The sequence below is a fragment of the Giraffa tippelskirchi genome, chromosome 1 (assembly GCF_054371585.1).
Source record: "Giraffa tippelskirchi isolate mGirTip1 chromosome 1, T2T-mGirTip1v1.2.pri, whole genome shotgun sequence".
Taxonomy (NCBI): domain Eukaryota; kingdom Metazoa; phylum Chordata; class Mammalia; order Artiodactyla; family Giraffidae; genus Giraffa; species Giraffa tippelskirchi.
Genome location: NC_137275.1, coordinates 96,128,963 through 96,145,748, shown reverse-complemented (window position 1 = coordinate 96,145,748; position 16,786 = coordinate 96,128,963). Strand labels below are relative to the sequence as shown.

The 16,786-nt window shown below is 39.7% G+C and overlaps 1 long non-coding RNA gene across 5 annotated transcripts in view; it reads left to right on the top strand.

Annotated features, from left to right (window-relative positions):
* Positions 1-16,786, top strand: part of LOC145504124 (uncharacterized) — a 382,163-nt gene that overhangs the window by 41,689 nt on the left and 323,688 nt on the right. The window lies entirely within an intron of this gene.

Sequence of the window (16,786 nt, the reverse complement as noted above, 5' to 3'; positions counted from 1 at the left end):
AGTAGTTAATGATTAATCTAGCCTGGAGTATATGTGTCTTTATACCAAAGCAGACATAAAATATTTTATAATACATATACGTTTTCTGGAGGAAAGAGCCCATGAAGGCAAGAGTACCTAAAGTCCACAAAAGTCATAACACACGGAAGTTAGCTAGCTGCTTTATTGCAAAGAAATATCTCTTAACTGACAACCATATTTGACATTCTTTGGAGTTTTTACGTCTGTGAATTTGATGATCTGATCCATTTCTGGATAAGTTATATAATTTACTGCTCATAAAATTAGCATAGAGTGTAAAATTAGCATAGAGAGTAAAGACAATAAATAAGCCTTTGGATATTGATCTGGTATTTTAATTGGGCTTTAGTCTTTCCTTTGCCTGGAGAATCCCAGGGAAGGCGGAGCCTGGTGGGCTGCCGTCTATGAGGTCGCATAGAGTCGGACACGACTGAAATGACTTAGCAGCAGCAGCAGCAGTCCTTCCTTAACACAACATTTTCTTGTTCTTTTATTTTTTTAAAGTAGTGAAAGTGTTAGTCGCTCATGTCTGACTCTCTGTGACCACATGACTGTTCTCCAGGCACGAATATTGGAGTGGGTAGTCATTTCCTTTTCCAGGGGATCTTCCCTACCCAGGGATCGAACCTGGGTCTCCTGCATTCTCAGGCAGATTCTTTTTTTTTTTTTAGGTTAAAACTATTTCATTGATGTTTTATTTTTTTTAATTGATTAATTTATTTTAGTTGGAGGCTAATTACTTTACCTAGAGCCAGACATCCTGGAATGTGAAGTCAAGTGGGCCTTAGAAAGCATCACTATGAACAAAGCTAGTGGAGGTGATGGAATTCCAGTTGAGCTATTTCAAATCCTCAAAGGTGATGCTGTGAAAGTGCTGCACTCAATATGCCAGCAAATCTGGAAAACTCAGCAGTGGCCACAGGACTGGAAGAGGTCAGTCTTCGTTCCAATCCCAAAGAAAGGCAATGCCAAAGAATGTTCAAACTACCGCACAATTGCACTCATCTCACATGCTAGTAAAGTAATGCTCAAAATTCTCCAAGCCAGGCTTCAGCAATACATGAACCGTGAACTTCCAGATGTTCAAGCTGGTTTTAGAAAAGGCAGAGAAACCAGAGATCAAATTGCCAACATCTGCTGGATCATCAAAAAAGCAAGAGAGTTCCAGAAAAACATCTATTTCTGCTTTATTGACTATGCCAAAGCCTTTGACTGTGTGGATCACAATAAACTGTGGAAAATTCTGAAAGAGATGGGAATACCACACCATCTGACCTGTCTCCTGAGAAACCTGTATGCAGGTGAGGAAGCAACATTTAGAACTGGACATGGAACAACAGACTGGTTCCAAATAGGAAAAGGAGTACGTCAAGGCTGTATATTGTCACCCTGCTTATTTAACTTATATGCAGAGTATATCATGAGAAACGCTGGGCTGGAAAAAACACAAGCTGGAATCAAGATTGTCGGGAGAAATATCAATAACCTCAGATATGCGGATGACACCACCCTTATGGCAGAAAGTGAAGAGGAACTAAAGAGCCTCTTGATGAAAGTGAAAGAGGAGAGTGAAAAAGTTGGCTTAAAGCTCAACGTTCAGAAAACTAAGATCATGGCATCTGGTCCCATCATTTCATGGGAAATGGATGGGGAAACAGTGGAAACAGTGTCAGACTTTATTTTTTTGGGCTCCAAAATCACTGCTGATGGTGATTGCAGCCATGAAATTAAAAGACACTTACTCCTTGGAAGGAAGGTTATGACCAACCTAGATAGCATATTTAAAAGCAGAGACATTACTTTGCCAACAAAAGTCCATCTAGTCAAGGCTATGGTTTTTCCAGTGGTCATGTATGGATGTGAGAGTTGGACGGTGAAGAAAGCTGAGCACCGAAGAATTGATGCTTTTGAACTGTGGTGCTGGAGAAGACTCTTAAGAGTCCCTTGGACTGCAAGGAGATCCAGTCAATCCATCCTAAAAGAGATCAATCCTGGGTGTTCATTGGAAGGTCTGATGTTGAAGCTGAAACTCCAATACTTTGGCCACCTCATGCGAAGGGTTGACTCATTGGAAAAGACCCTAATGCTGGGTAGGACTGGGGGCGGAAGGAGAAGGGGACAAGAGAGGATGAGATGGTTGGATGGCATCACCGACTCGATGGACATGGGTTTGGGTGGACTCCGGGAGTTGGTGATGGACAGAGAGGCGTGGCGTGCTGCAATTCATGGGGTCGCAAAGAGTTGGACACGACTGAGCGACTGAACTGAACTGAACTGACTTACTTTACAATATTGTAGTAGTTTTTGCCATACATTGATATGAATCAGTCATGGGTTTACATGTGTTCCCCATCCTGAACCCCTCTCCCACCTCCCTCCCCATCCCATCCCTCTGGGTCATCCCAGTGCACCAACCCTAAGCACTTGTCTCATGCATCGAACCTGGACCAGCGATCTGTTTCACATATGATAATAAGCATGTTTCAATGCTATTCTCTCAGATCATCTCACCCTCGCCTTCTCCCACAGAGTCCAAAAGACTGTTTCATACATCTGTGTCTCTTTTGCTGTCTTGCATATAGAGTTATCGTTATCATCTTTCTAAATTCCATATATATGTGTTAGTATACTGTATTGGTGTTTTTCTTTCTGGTTTATTTCAGTCTGTATAATGGGCTCCAGTTTCATCCACCTCGTTAGAACTGATTCAAATGCATTCTTTTTAATAGCAGAGTGATATTCCATTGTGTGTATGTACCACAGCTTTCTTATCCATTCGTCTGCTGATGGACATCTAGGTTGCTTGCATGTCTTAGCTATTGTAAACAGTGCTGTGATGAACATTGGGGTACACGTGTCTCTTTCAATTCTGGTTTCCTCAGTGTGTATGCCCAGTAGTGGGATTGCTGGGTCATATGGCAGTTCTATTTCCAGTTTTTTAAGGAATCCACACTGTTCTCTATAGTGGCTGTACTAGTTTGCATTCCCACCAACAGTGTAAGAGGGTTCTCTTTTCTCCACACCCTCTCCAGCATTTATTGCTTGTAGACTTTTGGATGGCAGCCATTGCTCTATGACCTACCTCCCAGAATATTGAAAAAAAGCAAAAATAAACAAATGGGACCTAATTAAACTTAAAAGCTTTTGCACAACAAAGGAAACTATAAGCAAGGTGAAAAGACAGTCTTCAGAATGGGAGAAAATAATAACAAACGAAACAACTGACAATGAATTAATCTCAAAAATATACAAGCAACTCCTGCACCTCAATTCCAGAAAAATAAATGACCCAATCGAAAAATGGGCCAAAGAACTGAACAGACATTTCTCTAAAGAAGACATACAGATGGCTAACACATGAAAAGATGCTCAGCATCACTCATTATTAGAGAAATGCAAATCAAAACCACAATGAGGTACCATTTCTCAGGCAGATCCTTCACCATCTGAGCCACGAGGGAAATTTACTATCTTTGAAAATACCTTTTTTTTTTTTTAAAACAAAAAACAACGAAACCGTGGTGCCATCTACTGGTAGTTCAAGGAACAGTCCTATATGCTTGGGCTTCCCTGATAGCTCAACTGGTAAAGAATCCACCTGCAATGAAGGAGACCCCTGTTCGATTCCTGGGTCAGGAAGATTCCCCTGGAGAAGGGCTCGGCCACCCACTCCAGTGTTCTTGGATTTCCCTTGTGGCTCAGCAGGTAAAGAATCCGCCTGCAATGTGGGAGACCTGGGTTTGACCCCTGGGTTGGGAAGATCCCCTGAAGAAGGGAAAGGCTTACCCATTCCAATGTTCTGGCCTGAAGAATTCCATGGACTGTATGTATATGGGGAATGGTGAGTTGAATTCTATGGCTCAGGTAATTTACAAAATGAAGAGAGACAGCTCACACTACCCTTTTCTCCTCTTGACGATTCAGGATCTCTTTACTCTGTCTTTAAAAGTCAGGTTCCTATTGAACCATAAATCTGAAAATCCTGATTTTTTTCCCCCTTAGATTACTCTTTACAGCAGCTAATTGCAATGGATGGCTTTTGAACTCCAGGTGAAAATCATCAGTTAGATTATGGATACTGTTAAGTTGTCTCCTTGCACAGTACTTTGTAGAGTTCAGGAAGTCTACTTCTACCTGATTTCTCATAGGGTGATTTTCTGTCTCATTTTGTCTTTATGTCTAGAAACTGCCTTCCATGTCCATATCTTCTGCTTTTAAAGGTTCAGCTCGTTTACCTAACTCCCATCTTTGTAATTTATCCCTTTCTCTATAGGAAATTTCTGACTGACCTATTTCTGACTTTACAGCTTCTTCTTGACTATATTTTTATCCCTTGGTAGGATATTTCCTGACATTAACTCCCAGATGCTGTATCTTCTTAAGGACCTACAGTTTCAGGGTAAACTAGTTCTTGGTCTACCAATATTTCCTATACTGTCTGCTTATTGTAATGTCTGGGGAACTTTGTTACAAGTCCAGATGCCCAGGTTTTTCTCTGAGGGATTTGATTCAGTCAGTCTGCTGGAGGCCCTGGGAATCTTCATTCTGATGAATGACTTAGGAGATCGTGATGCGGCTATTGTATTTGGGAACCACAAAACCTACAGAATATACTACTTCTCTGAGGAACCAAGGCTCTGTGTCAGGCAGCCCAAGTCCACCCTTACAGTCTCATATTTTGCCATGTGTTAGTCGCTCAGTTGTGTTCAACTCTTTGCGACCCCATAGACTGTAGCCTGCCTGACTCCTCTGTCCATGGAATTCTCCAGGCAAAAGTACTGGAGTGGGTTGCCATTTTCTTCTCCAGAGGATCTTCCTGACCCAGGAAATGAACCAGGGTCTCCTCCGTTGCAGGCAGATTCTTTACCATCTGAGCCACATATTTTGCCATATCTACATGTCATTCTTCTGTATGCACTTTCCTTCTTCCTCCTCCTCCTTTTTCTTCTTGCTCCTTCCTAGCTGTAAACTTTCTTCTCATCTTCTAAATCCCAGATCAAATATTTGGGGGTCTTTCTTACCCTCTTCTCCCCTTTCCTTTTCCACTGAGCGAAATTAGTCGCTCTCTCATCTGTACTTCACTCAGTCATGTCCGAGTCTTTGAGATCCCATGGACTACACAGTCCATGGAATTCTCCAGGCCAGAACACTGGAGTGGGTAGCCTTTGCCTTCTCCGGGGGTTCTTCCCAACCCAGGGAGTGAACCCAGGTCTCCTGTATTGTGGGCAGATTCTTTACCAGCTAAGCCACAAGGGAAGCCCAAGAATACTGGAGTGGGTAGCCTAGCCCTTCTCCAGGGGAATTTTCCTGACCCAGGAATTGAACAGGGGTCTCCTGCATTGCAGGTGGATTCCTTACCAACTGACCTATCAGGGAAGCCCTCTCATCTGTACCACCATTCCCCCGTTAGAGCCCACACCACAGTGCCAAATTCGCAAACTGAATCCAGATATTTATAACATAGGAAGAAGATAGCAAGGAATTTTAAAAACAGGGTCCATGGAGCTCCTGCCTCAGAATCATCTCGAGTGTGTGATCAGTGAAAGATTCCCACCCCAGATTTATTGACTCAGAATCTCTGGGGGTACAGTCTGCAACCGGTAAACCAAATGGTGCATCTGAGTATCTTCTATCCATTAAAGTTTAAGAACCACTGCTCTATCAACTACAGAAATCAAGACATCAGCTGAAATGCAATCCCTCCATGAACTGCATTAATTGACAAGACATATGTCAGAAGGTCAGGGGTACTCAGAGCTTTATTGGCAAGGCCAAGGGTTTGGCTTCAGTGATCAGTGTAGCACTTTTTCCTGTATTGATTTGCTTTCAATTAGGCCTCCTGATTTAAAAAAGTGAGGTAAAAGAAGATATCCTTATGAGCAGCATCTTATTGATTTATTAAACTATAGGTCGTCTCCAAAAACTTTAAAATTCCATGGGCTTAGGCTGTGTCTGGATCTGAAGTTAAAGAAAATGATTCATATAAGAATTATTGCTGTCTTTATTTTCCTCTTGTGCATTTCTTGAGGGTAGGGACTATTTCTTATTTCTCCTTAGACTTTTTAACTTAAAGTGTCCAGTTGTTTTACAAAAGAACATTCTCATTTTTCACCTTGGGAAACTTTAGCAGGTAAATGGGATTAAATACACTCAATAAAATCTCCTAAAATTCCAGCATAATTGCTTTGGATGGTTGTAAATGTAGCCTTTAGAAAGCTTAGTCTAGAAACCTTGAATAATAAAAATTTATAAACAAACGCCTATGTGCCTTTAGAAAGTTATGTCACCCAGATCTAGCATCATATAGTCTGTTAAAATTTGTATTAAACTACTAATACTTATTCTATTGATTCTATGTATTAATAACTAGGCATCCTATGGTACACATTTTTTCCAACACCACCAAGTCATCAACTCACTTGGGACACTATCTAAAGATAGCATCCAGTCCCACAGGTTAAGGCCTCAATCACACAAGACTGTTCACTGCCTCCACTTCAGATGCAACTCACAAGTCTAAATTGTCATCTTACTTCTGACCAACCAGCTATAGATCTGAAATTCCCATGACACCCTTCTTGAATTCCATTAATAGGCTAGAATGACTCATAGAACTCAGAGAAACATTTTATTATCTATTACCAGTTTATTATAACAGGACATACCTCAGGGACAGCCAGATAGAAGGGATGTATAGGGTGAGGTATGTGGGAAGGGGCGTGGAACTTCCATGCTCTGTGAGTGTGCCATTCTCTCCCGAATCTCTGCATCCTCACCAACCTAGAAGCTCTCTGAACCCAGTCCTTTTGTCTTTTTATGGAGTCTTCATTACACAGGCATGACTGATTAAATCATTGGCCCTTGGCAGTTGATTCAACGACAAGCCCACCCCGCCCCACCCCCGCCCCACCCCCGCCCCACCCCCTGCCGCTAAGGTCAGGGGGGTGGGACTAAAAGTTCCAGCTCTTTGATCACATGGTTATCTCCCCTGGCAACCAGCCCCCATCCTTAGGTGTTTTCCAGAAGTCATCTCATTAACATGAGCCTAGGTGTGGTTAAAAAGGGTTTATGGTGAATATCAAGACACTTTTATGACTTTCATCATTTGGGAAATTTCAAGGGTTTTAGAAATTCTGGACCAGAAGCAGACACAAAGATCAAATACATATTTCTTATTATAAATCACAGTATTATACATCCCGTATGCCCAGTTGCATTCATGCAGGAATGTGAAGGTAGTCCAAAGATGTAAAGTAGCAGGAAGAGAAGTCTGTGATCACCTTCCAGAAAGTATTAATATGACCCTGATGAAACGGGAAGGTAATGCAGGATTTTGACCTCATCAGAAGTAAAGTTGAATAAATGCTAATTATCATTCACAGCTCTCAAGAATGCCTAGTGCTGGCTAAGAGCACTATGGCTCTCTCTCATACTGCTGCTAATAGAAGTATGACTTTATTTAACCATTCCAGAGGGCAATTTTACATATATATGTAAGTGTCATACCTTTCAGACAAAAATTCCACTTCTAGGAATTTATCCTAAGAATGTGTAGAGGCATCTTTTGTGGTATCTGCCAAGCCCATGGTCTCCTTTTCTGGACCTGAGGGAACACCCCATATCATAATGCTTGAGGAGAGAAAGTCAATAGATACAAAGATGAGAAGGATTAAGTGAAGAGGACTTCCAGCTTAAGACACATTCTCTCTGTTCCAAAGAGCAGTGATAGATAATCTGTTTGAGGAGATATCTGTAAGGACCTTGCCAGCTCAAAAACAAGGTAAACACCTCCATGGACCACAAACGTAAAACCATAGTAGTGAACAGAGATGCAGTCAAGAGCCTGGCAGACATCAGATGCTGATGTGGCCACAAGGGCAGCAGAAGGTGATTGAGGTTATGGAGAAGACACAGACTCCTGCTACTGGCCCATCGCTCATATTGAAGAAGGCTCCTTTGCAGAGATAATGTAGCAGTCATTCCACAAGCACAGAGCCCTCAAGTGAGAGAGACAGATGGGCTGGAAGTATAAGTAGCCATTTCTGGAGTTGATAAGCAATGAATGAGTAAGACTGAATGAGGCCCTGAAGTGAGAAATAGACCTCCTATTACAAACACGTGGAATAAGAATACATGTGAAAAAAAGAGACATAAGTATAGGACACTGGACAGGTAAAGAAAGTGGGCTAGTCACATTAGTTATATGACATCTAGAACTTTCTTACAAAGAATTGAAGATTGCTATTAGAACTTACTGTGTATCTTTAATATATTATTTAATATGAACATCAATTCTAAATTGTCTCTCTCTCTCATATGACTGAGCGACTTCACTTTCGTTTTTCACTTTCATGCATTGGAGAAGGAAATGGCAACCCATTCCAGTGTTCTTGCCTGGAGAATCCCAGGGACAGGGTAGCCTGGTGGGCTGCCGTCTATGGGGTCACACAGAGTCGGACACGACTGAAGTGACTTAGCAGCAGCTCATACACACATACAGAGGTTGGGAAAATGGGTAACCTGTGAAGGAAGCAATGAGATGGTGATTTCTGGTAATTTTATAGCCCCTCCTCTACCAGTTCCTCATGAGACTGAATGCATGAGGTTGTGAGTTTTGTGCAGAAGTGCTCAGTTCAGTTCATTCACTCAGCCGTGTCCGACTCTTTGCAATCCCATGGACTGCAGCACACCAGGCCTCCTTGTCCATCACCAACTCCCGGAGTTTACCCAAACTCATGTCCATTGAGTCGGTGATGCCATCCAACCATCTCATCCTCTGTTGTCCCCTTCTCCTCTTGCCCTCAATCTTTCCCAGCATCAGGGTCTTTTCTAATGAGTCAGCTCTTCGCATCAGGTGGCCAAAGTATTGAAGTTTCAGCTTCAACATCAGTCCTTCCAATGAACACCCAGGACTGATCTCCTTTAGGATGGATTGGTTGGATCTCCTTGCAGTCCAAGGGACTCTCAAGAGTCTTCTCCAACACCACAGTTCAAAAGCATCAATTCTTCGGTGCTCAGCTTTCTTCACAGTCCAACTCTCACATCCATACATGATCCCTGGAAAAACCATAGCCTTGACTAGACGGACCTTTGTTGGCAAAGTAATGTCTCTGCTTTTTAATATGCTGTCTAGGTTGGTCATAACTTTCCTTCAAAGGAGTAAGCATCTTAATTTCATGGCTGCAGTCACCATCTGCAGTGATTTTGGAGCCCCCCAAAATAAAGTTAGCCACTGTTTCCACTGTTTCCCGATCTATTTCCCATGAAGTGATGGGACCAGATGCCATGATCTTAGTTTTCTGAACGTTGAGCTTTAAGCCAACTTTTTCACTCTCGTCTTTCACTTTCAGCAAGAGGCTCTTTAGTTCTTCTTCACTTTCTGCCATAAGGGTGGTGTCATCTGCATATCTGAGGTTATTGATATTTCTCCCGGCAATCTTGATTCCAGCTTGTGCTTCATCCAGCCCAGCATTTCTCATGATGTACTCTGCATATAAGTTAATTAAACAAGGTGACAATATACAGCCTTGATGTGCTCCTTTTCCTATTTGGAACCAGTCTTTTGTTCCATGTCAAGTTCTGGATCCTTATATTAAGTTATACTTCTCTGTTTAAGCAGGAGCTTTCCTGGTGGCTCAGACAGCAAAGTGTCTGCCCGCAATGTGGGAGACCCGGGTTTGTTCCCTGGGTTGGGAAGATCCCCTGGAGAAGGAAATGGCAACCCACTCTAGTATTCTTGCCTGGGAAATCCCAGGGACAGAGGAGCGTGGTGGGCTACAGTCCATGGGGTCGCAAAGAGTTGGACACGACTGAACGACTTCACTTTCTTTCTCTGTTTAAGCAGATTTGAGTGACTTTTTGTTCATTACAACAACAGAAGCCTTGGCTAAACCAGGAAATGTGGACCCAAATTTTATATTTGTATGTATTTGCTTGGTGAGGAAGTGTATTTAACAGCAGAGAACTGGAAACAATTTAAATGCAACAAACAGGGAAGGGTTTAGTAAGTGGTGCGTTCAGACACTCAAATGGCAGGCAGCCATTAAAAAGCATATTTTCAGACACATTAAATATTTCAGAGACATTGCCCATTTCAGATTAGGCAAGTGTCCATGACATGTTATTTGGTAGAGCTGTCCCAAGTTTTTCCTTGTCATCTCTCTCTGACATCCTGCTTCCTCTTAGATTGTAGCTTCTGTTGTGTCTTCTTGCTGTTTTCGATTTTCTTTCTTAAGACACAACTCATATAAATGTTCATACAGATGAGACTTTATTAAACACTCAGGGGTATAAATGACAAGGGGGTTGCATCCTGGGCCAGCAGGACACACCATGGCAATAATGTTAGGATCAAATATTAGACGCGCTTATTCTTAAGTGTGTCTCAGAAATCCCCAATGCTGGGAACTTCTAGGTGGTGTTGCTCTCCCAGGTCCTTGCCTTCTCTTCTCTTGATGGAACCTTTCTCTTCCTCACCAACCTCCTTTCCTTTTTCTTCCTCTTGGCTCCTTCACTCTTCTCTTAGGCTTCTACATGCTCCAAGGAATCTGAAAATCCTTTTACTTATTATGCAAAGCAATCTAGTTTTGTCATTTTTCTGCTTTCCATACAGTGCCCTGGGGGCCCATCACTTCACAATAAAGTAATCCATTAAGGAACAAAAAAAAGTTCTCCAAGAAAACCTCTGCTTCCATCTTTTAAATAACATCTCTTTGTTCTCTCTGTTTTATCTATACCTCTCACTGCCCCACTTCCCCAACCCCAGAAGAAGATGTATAAGAAAATGGGAAGATATATAAAAAAAATCAAACAGGGTTCATCTCTGAGTGGTAAAGATTATTTTTCTTCTTTCTTCTTTTTCTGTTTCTTTTATCTTTAAATTTCCACAGTGTACACGTAAGTTTTAAAAGTGAAAGAGAGATATGAAAATTACAATTCAGGGAAGTCAGACTGTTGAAAAAATCTCAAAAATTTTAGGAGCTTAGAACCATATAAAACTATGTTTTGCTTGCATAATAGTTCTATTTGGGTATTCCTGATCTTTACATGGTGACTTGAGACCCGAGGCTTTTTTATTTGGTTGGTCTGCCATTTTCTAAGGTCTTGGATTCCTCTATTGGATCAGCTGAATCTAGCCAGCAAATGAGGAAAAATAAAAGGTAGAAGGTTGGCAGGAAGTTATTTTTAGGTGCCAAGCCCTGAAGTGGCATATGTCACTTCTACTTATGTAAAGCTGGGAAATGAAGTCTAGCAGGAGGCAGAAAAAAATGAGATTTAGTGAACAGATACACAGATAGCATGCTGGAGGGAAAAACTGAACAGAGAACCAGATTTAAATCTCAGTTTCTCTGGTGAAGTATTAATAATAGATTACCTTTTAGAGTTCAGTCAACATTTAACAAAAATTAATTGGGATCAATTAGTACTTGACACTGTTTTATTTTATTTTTTGGTTTACAGTTAATTTAGTAATTAAAAATTATTTTTAAAGATCCTGATTCTTCTTAAATTAATCTTTGAGTTCAATGCTATAATTAAATCTTTGACATTCTTTTGTTTGTTTAGGTTTTTGGGAACTTAAAAAAATGGTTCTACAAGGTATTGTATATAGATAAAAAAAGCACGTATTGAAAAATAAGAGTGACAAAGGTAACCTTATCATATATGAAGTCATGCTATGGAGCTCTCGTGACAATAGTGACCAGCATGTACTGTGCACTTCTGGCTGGACACTGTGCAGAAGGCTTTACCAAGACTATCCCATGTAATCATCATAATATACCTCTGGAGAAGGCAGAGTGGTTACCTCCCATTTTAAAGTTGAGGAGTCCAAGATGGGCTTAGAGGAGTCATGTCTGTGTTGCCAAAGGGCACAGGCTGGTAAGAGACAGAGATGAAGATTCCACCTCAAGTCTAACTCCTGGGCCAGTAATCTTGATGACTGCCATCCATTTTGTAAATTTAAACAATGATTGTATTTAAACATGGAGATTACATGCACACCTAAATAGCAAACACCCGTATTAAGCACTGTCTGAAGGAAAGTACCGTGTAAGCAGTATTTATTTATTGGAGATTGAATCAAGCCAGTTTTACTTCTTCCTCTTGTTGCCTGTGTTTTCTACTTTTTACTCAAAGAATGTATATTGTTTAAAATATTTTTTCCAGTGCAAAGGCTTTCCATCCTACTTTACCTTTCTTCCCTAGGATCTGAAGATGCTTCTCTTAAAGCTATAGAACTTGAGTAATTCTCTTTTGAACTTTGCATCAGCAGTTTTAAATGCTCATTTTTCTGCACAGGGTATATGTTGGTATAGCACTTGGTAGAATGATCGTTTTTTTTCACTCATGGTCTTTCAAATACCAACCTTCATAGTGTTAAGTGTTAGTCGTTCAGTCATTTGACACTGTTTTAGATGCAGATAATACAGAGACAAAATAAAAATGATCTCCCTGGAAGGTGAGCAGTAGTCTAGTAGGAGAGCACATGTTTCTTCTCTTTTGAAGTTAGGGACATTGCAATGAAGTGGGGTAAGTGGAACAGTAGATGTCTGTGTCAGGGGTAACACGGGTATGTGTGATCAATCCAATGAGAGATAGGAATGAGGAGCCTGGAAAGCTTCTCAGAAGATGTTCCTTACTAACCTGGACTTGAAGGTGCTCACCAGGAAAATGGTGTTTGAGGAAGGGCATTTCTTTCCTAAGGAAACATGTGTGTCAATACAAGTCACGGGAACTGAAAAAGATCATGCTTGGGAACCTCTGAATAAAATAGAAATCAAAGGAAGAACAATAAAAAATTCCATCCTATGTGTGAGTCAGCCAAATCCCAAATAATAAACACCCTGCAATTTTAAGCTTTCTGGGAAGGAGGAAGCATGGTCACAAATGAGGTCGAAGGTCACTGCGAAGAGAGCACCTTCCTTTCCTGGATCAGTTAACATAGTTTCCTCTCATGCCTTAATAATATTGGGACCTAGCCAAGAAGTGTCATCATGATTCTCTGTTTTGTCTTGTTTTTAAGTAACAAATTACTTAGCCATTCTCTGGGATATAAAGTGTGACTGGAAGTATCCACACAGACAAAAACAGGTTGGATTGAGTTTGTGAGATAAGTAATGCAGATGTGTGTACTTAAAAGACCTACCAACTCTTCTTTTAGCACGTGGGTAGTAGAAATGTACTCTTGATAAACCTCAACTTTGAACAGTGCACATAAAAAGTGTGTTTATATATTATATACATATATATATATATATATATATATATATATATACTTAAAACTCAAGTCAAGTTGAATTTCCAGGGACCGTATTCTAGATCAAGTGGATTCTTCCCCGCTTATTGCAGTGAGCGCACGTGCAGTATTAAGAGCCACAGCGCAAGCTCTCAGTGTGCTAATCAATTTCCCTTTCCACATTAAAGATTAATTTTCAGGCTTTCAAGAAATTGTATGACAATGAGTAATCTATATATGTGGGAAAAAAGATGCAAACATCTCAATAATGTTTGACTCAAATGTACATCATTCCAGTATTTGTATACCCAACAGAAGATCTGCTCTCATCTAAATGGTCTTCTTCACCTCCTTTCTACCTCCTAATTATCAAAGTGCTATAGCCTTGCACTATTTATGTCTATTCAGCAAGGCTTTAAATGTGAAACACACTGAGTACATGGATAAATTTGATTTGTTGAGGACTCGATGAGCTTTTTAAAAGTAGGATCAGCTATTTATAAGATAGGTATTTTGTAGGAACACTTATTAGCTAAGAGTCAATATCAATATATATTTTGAGTTTTATTAAGTTGGAAAAGGTTTCTTAACCTCTCTGGAACTGTCTTTTATTTCTTTTTTTCCGCATATGTAGAAGATGAGTTTTAAGATTCTTTTCAACTTGGTTTAGCTTAAACTGTTCCATTTTTTGTTTTTCCATGAGAGATATGAATAGTCACGTCACATTTAGCATAATCATTGGTATTAGGGCCCCCCCTTGCAATATTAACAATAGTTTATGAGGCTTGTAAGATTATGAGCACTTTTTGCTTAACTGAATTTGCTGTTTCTAAATTTTATATGACTATTTCTTACAAAAAATTTAAAGAAATGGTAAAGTATACATAATGTAAAACTTATCATTTTGATAATTTTTAAGTGTATTATTCAGTGACATTCACTACACTCATTGTTGGCAACCATCACCACCATCCATCTTGAGAACTTTCTAATCTCCCCAAACTGAAACTCTGTACCCATTAAACAACTCCCATTCTTTTTTTTTTTTTAATTTAGGAATTTAACATTTACTTCAGCCGGGTAGAACTTCAGATTGCTAACAGCTGAATGAATTATAACCACATAATCAATATTAACTTGGAAAACACAATTATCTAAAAATGTTAGTCAGATAACAAAAAAACGACTGCATAGAAAGAAACATTGTGAGAAAAAAGACAATGGTCTGGTCCTTTTTTAAAAAAAAATTAATTAATTTATTTTAATTGGAGGTTAAAATATACTTTACAATATTGAGCTGGTTTTTGCCATACATTGACATGAATCAGCCACGAGTATACATGTGTCCCCCATCCTGAAACCCCCTCCCACCTCCCTCCCCAGCCCATCCCTCTGGGTTGTCCCAGTGCACTGGCTTTGAGTGTCCTGTTTCATGCATTGAACTTGGACTGATTATGTACTTCACATATGGTAATATACATGTTTCAGTGCTATTCTCTCAAATCATCCCACCCTCGCCTTCTCCCACAGAGTCCAAAAATCTGTTCTTTATATCTGTGTCTCTTTTGCTGTCTCACGTATAGGGTCATCCTTACCATCTTTCTAAATTCCATAAATATATGTATTAATATACTGTATTGGTGTTTTTCTTTCTGACTCACTTCACTCTGTATAATAGGCTCCAATTTCACCCACCTCGGTAGAACTGATTCAAATGCATTCTTTTTAATAACGGAGTAATATTCCATTGTGTATATGTACCACAGCTTTCTTATCCATTCATCTGCTGATGGACATCTAGGTTGCTTGCATGTCTTAGCTATTGTAAACAGTGCTGTGATGAACATTGGGGTACATGTGTCTCTTTCAGTTCTTGTTTCCTCTGTGTGTATGCCGAACAGTGGGGTTGCTGGGTTGTATGACAGTTCTATTTCTAGTTTTTTAAGGAATCTCCACACTGTTCTCCATAGTGGCTGTACTAGTTTGCATTCCTACCAACAATGTAAGAGAGTTCCCTTTTCTCCACACCCTCTCAGCATTTATTATTTGTAGACTTTTAGATAGCAGCCATTCTGACTGGCGTGAGATGATATCTCACTGTGGTTTTGATGTGCATTTCTCTAATAATGAGTGATGTTGAGCATCTTTTCATGTGTTTGTTAGCCATCCGTACGTTTTCTTTGGTGAAATGTCTGTTTAGTTCTTTGGCCCATTTTTTGATTGGGTCATTTATTTTTCTGATATTGAGCTGCATGAGCTGCTTGTATATTTTTGAGATTAATTCTTTGTCAGTTGCCTCATTTGCTATTATTTTCTCCCATTCTGAAGACTATCTTTTCACCTTGCTTATAGTTTCCTTTGTTGTACAAAAGTTTTTGTTTAATTAGGTCCTATTTGTTTATTTTTGCTTTTATTTCCATTACTCTGGGAGGTGGGTCATAGAGGATCTTGCTGTGAGTTATGTCAGAGAGTGTTTTGCCTATGTTTTCCTCTAGGAGTTTCATAGTTTCTGGCCTTATATTTAGATCTTTAATCTATTTTGAGTTTATTTTTGTGTATGGCATTAGAAAGTGTTCTGTTTCATTCTTCTACAGGTGGTTGACCAGTTTTCCAGAACCATTTGTTAAAGAGATTGTCTTTTATCCATTGTATTTTCTTGCCTCCTTTGTCAAAGATAAGGTGTCCATAGATGCATGGATTTATCTTTGGGCTTTCTATTTTGTTCCATTGATCTATGTTTCTGTCTTTGGGCCAGTACCATACTGTCTTGATAACTGTAGCTTTGTAGTATAGTCTGAAGTCAGGCAGGTTGATTCCTCCAGTTCCATTCTTCTTTCTCAAGGTTGCTTTGTCTATTTGAGATTTTTGGATTTCCATACAAATTGTGAAATTATTTGTTCTAGTTCTCTGAAAAATAGCATTGATAGCTTTATAGGGATTGCATTGAATCCTTAGGTTGCTTTGGGTAGTATACTCATTTTCACTATATTGATTCTTCTGATCCATGAACATGGTATATTTCTCCATCTATTTGTGTCATCTTTGATGTTTTATACATCAGTGTTTTATAGTTTTCTATATATAGTTCTTTTTTTTTAAGTAGATTTATTTCTAAGTATTTTATTCCTTTCATTGCAATGGTGAATGGGATTGTTTCCTTAATTTCTCTTTCTGTTTTCTCATTGTTAGTGTATAGGAATGCCAGGGATTTCTGTGTGTTAATTTTATATCCTACAACTTTACTATATTCATTCATTAGCTCTAGTAATTTTCTGGTGGTGTCTTTAGTGTTTTCTGTGTAGAGGATCATGTCATCTGCAAACAGTGAGAGTTTTATTTCTTGTTTTCCAATCTGGATTCCTTTTATTTCTTATTCTTCTCTGATTGCTGTGGCTAAAACTTCCAAAACTATGTTGAATAGTCATGGTGAGAGTGGGCACCCTTGTCTTGTTCCTGACTTTAGGGGAAATGCTTTCAATTTTTCACCATTGAGGATAATGTTTGCTGTGGGTTTATCGTATATGTCTT